The sequence below is a fragment of the Brassica napus genome, chromosome C2 (assembly GCF_020379485.1).
Source record: "Brassica napus cultivar Da-Ae chromosome C2, Da-Ae, whole genome shotgun sequence".
In the NCBI taxonomy this organism is placed as follows: Eukaryota; Viridiplantae; Streptophyta; class Magnoliopsida; order Brassicales; family Brassicaceae; genus Brassica; species Brassica napus.
In genome coordinates this window covers 15,178,055-15,184,054 of record NC_063445.1, presented here as the reverse complement: position 1 = coordinate 15,184,054, position 6,000 = coordinate 15,178,055, and positions in this window count along the sequence as shown.

Sequence of the window (6,000 nt, the reverse complement as noted above, 5' to 3'; positions counted from 1 at the left end):
CCATACATTATAACTTCAATGGGTCACATGTTCTTTTTGGTGTGTATAATGCCTTTTAAGGCAATGCCTTAGCCATAGTTTCTTTACTATGCTTACTATACCCATTCATGATTTCTTACTTGGTTTTAAAATCATTTATATGTTCAAGTAAAATCAGGCAAGACATAATGAAGTCAAAACAAACTTTTATTTATATATAAAAACGTGAATGCCTAATTAGGTTAAAGCAAAACACAAATCAAAGACTTAATAAAAAATTATCATGTCGAGATCTTTCTTTAGTCAATATATAATCCGGCCTCACAATCTATATTTTCCCACAAGGCTTCTTTGGATTCATCTTGATCCAATGCCTCAGGATATCTCATCTCACTGTTTCGTATCTCAATGTGTCTTTTCTGAAGTTTCTCAAATCTGTTAATGGTATCTTTAACTTTCTGCTTTCTTTGCTCAGTTGCCAATAGATATGACAATAGGTCATTATAGGTTGTGAAACCCTTAGCCTTATGTGATAACAGTACATCCTTTGGATGGAATGTGGAGTATGTTTTATATAATAAATCATCATCTGTTACCACTTCACCACATTGTTCAAGACTATAGGTGATTTTCATTAGAGCAGAATTATATTCTTCCACGGATTCAAAATCCTGGAACTTAAGAATCTTCCAATCATTCATGGCTTTTCGCCATAATTCCATTGAGTATATGGATTTTAGCTTTATCCAAAGATCATAAGGATCCTCAATATTTTCATACTTATTTCTCAGTTCCTCAGTGAGATGATAGCGCATAATAGTTATGGCTCTATGCTTTTCACTTTCAATTTCATCATTTCCTTCAATGATACATTTTCCGAGTCCTTTAGACTTCAGGGCAATTGAAGTGTTCATTTCCCATTCTGGATAATATCTTCCAGAGATATCTAGGGCAGCATAATCTGAAGGCTCAAATCTCGACATCTGAAATCATCAATCAATTCATGATTATAATTCTTGCAACCAATTTAAATAATCAGTGCACATGATTTCATAAGTCTATTTATGATGCTTAAGCCACACGGCTTTGCAATGTGATGCTTAGGCCATACGGCCATATTAGTGATACAACGATCTTAAGGATCGAATCATGATGCAATCTGGTTTATATAACCATCCGGATACTAGGCCACACGGTCACTTTGATATTCACTAAGCCACACAGCTTTTAATCAATCAAGGGCACAAGGCCGCAAGTGTGAGCAATGTATTAGGCCACACGGCTATATACAAAACGGGATCTAAATGCATTCAATCCTATTTCTTAGTTGCATATCTATTAGGTTTTAGAATTAAATAATCTAGCAACCTAACTCTCATTCAATATGTAAATTCTTTAAATCAATCTTTCAAGCTTTAAGTAATGAGAGATTTATGGTTTCAAGGCCTTTAGAAATATCGATCAAGATTAAGGGTTTCAAGGCCATTAGGATTTTTAAAATTCGAGATTAGAGTTTTAGTTTAAACAAGATTCAGATTCAAGTTTTAAAACAATCATAATCATAGCTCTAGACGATCAATCAAATACTCAAGTTTCAAATCAAAATTAAAAACCGATTTTCCAAAATTAGGGTTTTAGGGGATTTCGAAAACTTTGATATTTGATCAAGGGGATTTGATTTGAGATTCAAAAACCTTTAAGGTTCTGATTTTAATTGATCAATGGATCAATCTCGTTTTTAGGTTTAGATCGAACTTATAGAGCTTCGATTTACTCATAGGGGATTGATCTATTTAACCTATGGCTTTTAGTTATAGAGATTATCTTTTAGGGTTTCAATCTTTACAAAACAACCAGGTTCGATTCATGTTCTCAGAATTAGGATTACCTTTGTTTTGCAGATTGTAGAAACCGGACCTCCAAAGATCAGAGACGAGCTGAGACGAACGGGTGCGGGATGGCTCCTATCGGGTCGCGTTGCCGAGGGCTATCGCGAGCTTGCTTCTTCTCGCGGACAGTTGCGCCTGGTCGGGGATTTGGTCTGAGCTGGACGCAAGCTGAGCTGAGGCTGAGGACGTTGATCACGGACAGAGAACGTCTGAAGCTGAGCTTGATCGGAGTTGAGCTTGATCGGAGTTTGCAAGCCGGAACACAAGCAAGAACAATTTAGGGTTCTTCGGGATTAGAGTTCCAAAAGACCAAGACGGCACCGCGTATTGTTCCTGCGATTGAGAGCGCGTCTAAGATCGGATCGACAAACGGTTTGCGCTGATGGATTCGTCTCGTCAAGAGCTTCACGATGATATGTGGCTCGTCGTCTGGTTCCTCAGGGTTTGAGAGATAGATCGATTTTAAGTTGCGCCTGATTTAGGGTTTATGTGTGACGGATTTTAGGTTAGGTTTTGTCTCAGGGTTTTGGAGTCTATCGTGCTGATAACGTGTTGTAATTAGAGAGTTTAGAGACTGAATATTTATGTGTTATTATTAATGATCAAGGGGGTTCCTTTGTATAAGGATTACAAGATGAAGATAAATGGAAAGTATCCAAAACCTAAACTTACTAGGATTAGGAAAACTACTAATACATAATAATTGAAAGATTACATCTACTAGGAAAAGGAAAGGGTTTCCTTTTCTCCAAGCTTTGTGGCCGCTTCTCTCTCTCTCCTGAAGTTGGCTCTCTCTCTCTCCTCTCTCTAGGGCTTCGGCCATCTCTCCATCTTCTAGGTATTGGGCCGGTCTTGAACCGGGCCTGGTTAATGGCAATCCACTCCATGATTTATAACACCTCTCTCTTTTTCATTTATGAATTAATCAAAACCTTCTTAATATTGGTGACAAAGCTAAAACTTTCTTCTTCTCTTTACTTTCTTGCGTATCAACGTATCTCTACTGAACTATGTCTTTGTTTTCGTTTGTGTCAATAAGAACATAGCTCTTATCTTGTGTTAATTCTGTTAACACATGATGGAATTTTGTGATATTTCTATGAGAAAAATATAGAGCTAAGACAAAAAGTAAGTTTGATGGTAACAAAACAGAATTACAAAGATGATTTAAATTCAGATTAAAAATGGAGCTAGATCTAAGGCGGTGGTTTGGAAATCTAACGATCAAGAGTCAAAAAACTATCCAAGGAACCAAACAAAACAAATCTCGAACTCAATTAAAAGAGCTAGATCGATCCACTTTCGTGGCTTCCTTTATCAAACAATTTTAATATCTACACTTCCGTTTGAATTAGAGAAAAATGATAAACATTAATGATCATAATTGATAAATTCACGATTTGCCTTAACATCTACTTTTGTTGGTCAAAAACAAATCGCCCAATCATTGTATTTCTAACCACCTAAAGCACTTTTTCGATGAATAGATTAAACATAGGATCATACACTAAGTGATCCATTTAGGGTATCACTGGTTTACCCGCTACAACCCGCAAACACAGTTTTACGGTTGGTAGCGGTTGTTGCAACAATCACAAAGTGATGTAAATCGCTTCAAACCTCTTAAATTCAAAATCTGGTTCCCGCAAGTGTTTTTCGGTTACGGGTGGATTAATAAATATAAAAATATTTTCAAAAAATATTTTAAAATGGAAACATTATAAATAAAATTGTATATACATTTTACATTTTAATTTAAACTCACAAACAGTGTCATAAAGCTTTAAACTAAGAATAATCGCTATAACTTTTAAATGTTTATATATATATATATATATATATATACATAGATAAAAGAAAAATAATATTCTTTTAAAAGTTTAAATATAAATCTTCAAAACAAATTTTAGTGAAATTATAACTTTCATCTAAATTAAAAATTTTAAAAATAAATAGAATATTATTATGGGAGAATTGCCAAGTGTGACTCAAAACTTGGAGTCAAACCCAAAACAATACCCCAACTTGGGTCAAACGCAAAAGTAACCTAAAAGGCTATTGAAATTACAACTATCCCCTTGTGACCAAACAAAAAAACGGAATTTTTTTTACGTTTCTACCCCTCGCAAGTCGTCTGTTTAGACGACTTGAAAATAAGTCGTCCAGACGACTTAACTGAAAGTCGTCTGGACAGTTAGTCTTAAACATAATTTAAAAATTTTGTAAAAAATATTTTGATAAGTGAAAAATGGGAATTATGTAATTAACATATGTCTTAGGAGGTATAAATTAAGATATAACAAATTTCAATTGTTTTCAGCATAGATGAGTGAAAGTAGTGAGTCATGATATTCTTTAGTTTATGTTTCATCAACATATGTTGTAGTATTGTATGTGTTCTTAGGGTTAGATTTTGGAAAGCATTAAAACCGTTTTTGAAAATTTTTAAAATTACTTATGCGTGTTCATTTCTGTGTATAGTAAACACTATTTAAGTATAATTTGATTTTATAACGTGGTTAGTTAGTTAATCTAGTCATTTTAGTTTAGGGGTTCATTTTAGGGTCTAGGACGACTTAATATTTTGTCGTCTGAAAACAGACGACTAAATATTAAGTCGTCTGTTGTACATTATCAGCCAGAATAAGTCGTCTAAACCGGACCAAACCTTAAAGTTTACCAATGTACTTTTAAAGCTAACCGGATTATTTACCCAATATATAAGGTGATTTTTTTTTTTGTTTCATTTTTCGCGAAATTCAGAAACCCTAACAGTTCTCTCTCAAAACCCTAACAGTTCTCTCTCAAAGGCGATTTCGAATTCCCACGATTTCCGAACAAACCATCGTTCTCAACGTCGGCTATCTATCTCACTTCATTCTCACCGTTGTCGCCGCAGCTTCTTCTAACCCTAGCGCCGCCGATTCCTCTAAACCCTAGCGCCGCCGATTCCTCTAAACCCTAGCGCCGCCGCTTCCACTATTTCCGAACAAACCGTCGCCCTCGCCACCGTGGTCACCAACGTTCTCACCGCCGCTTCCTCTAAACACTAGCGCCGCCGCTTCTTCTAAACCCTAGCGCCGCCGCTTCTTCTCTGTAAACCTTAGCGCCGTTTCTCTGTAAACCCTAACGCCGCTAAGTCATCAATCTCGAGGAAAAGATGAACATAAAACGTTGTCTCTATCAATTTACTCATTCTCACCGTTTCACGTTTATTTTTTCAGATCTATAACCGCAATGACGAGTACTCCAACTCCTTCTGCGACTGGAAGACTTGTAAGTAATTTAAGTCGTCCGGCTTTGTCTTCCAACTGGACGACTTAGTAGATGACTTAAATATAAGTCGTCCATTTGGAAGACTTTCCAGACGACTTAATTATAAGTCGTCTACTAAGTCGTCTGGACTTATATTGTTGTCTTTGATTATTTTGCAGACAAAAAGGATGGATATTCCAGAACTCCCCCGTAGGTTATACACATCAGGGGAAGAGCCAGAAGCCCACAATAGCATTTCGTATCATACGGATAACAGCAAGTTGCATACTGCTCTTAGGAAAGCTCTTACTGATGACGAATTTGAAGAGCTCAAGGAGTCGAGTTTGGGAGTTTTCATCAAGTTCAAGGAGCAGGGATTTGGTTGGGCTTCAAGGCTGGTTCACTACATGCTCAGTTTCAAGCTGGACATTAAGAAGAAGTATGAGATGTGGTCTCTCGTTGGTCCAGAACCTTTGAGGTTTTCACTGTTAGAGTTTGAAAACCTCACTGGTCTAAACTGCGAGTACATCGAGGACCTTGAGACACCAAAATGTGACGTTACCCCAGAGATGGTTTCTTTCTGGGGGATGCTGGGAGTTCATCTGGAAGCTGGGCCAACTACTGATCAGATAATAGCAGCACTGAAGAGATGCGGGGATTGGTCCAGGGAAGATCGCAAGCGGCTCGCGTACCTCTCCATCTTCACTGGATTCATTGAAGGGAGAAAGTTTTCAACCGCTACACGATCTACTCTGGCAAGGCTAGTGATGGATTTAGAACGGTTTGAGAATTATCCATGGGGGAGAGTCGCGTTTAAGGTGCTGATGGACTCTTTGTGGAACAAAGAAATTGCTGGCTGTTACACCGTGGATGGGTT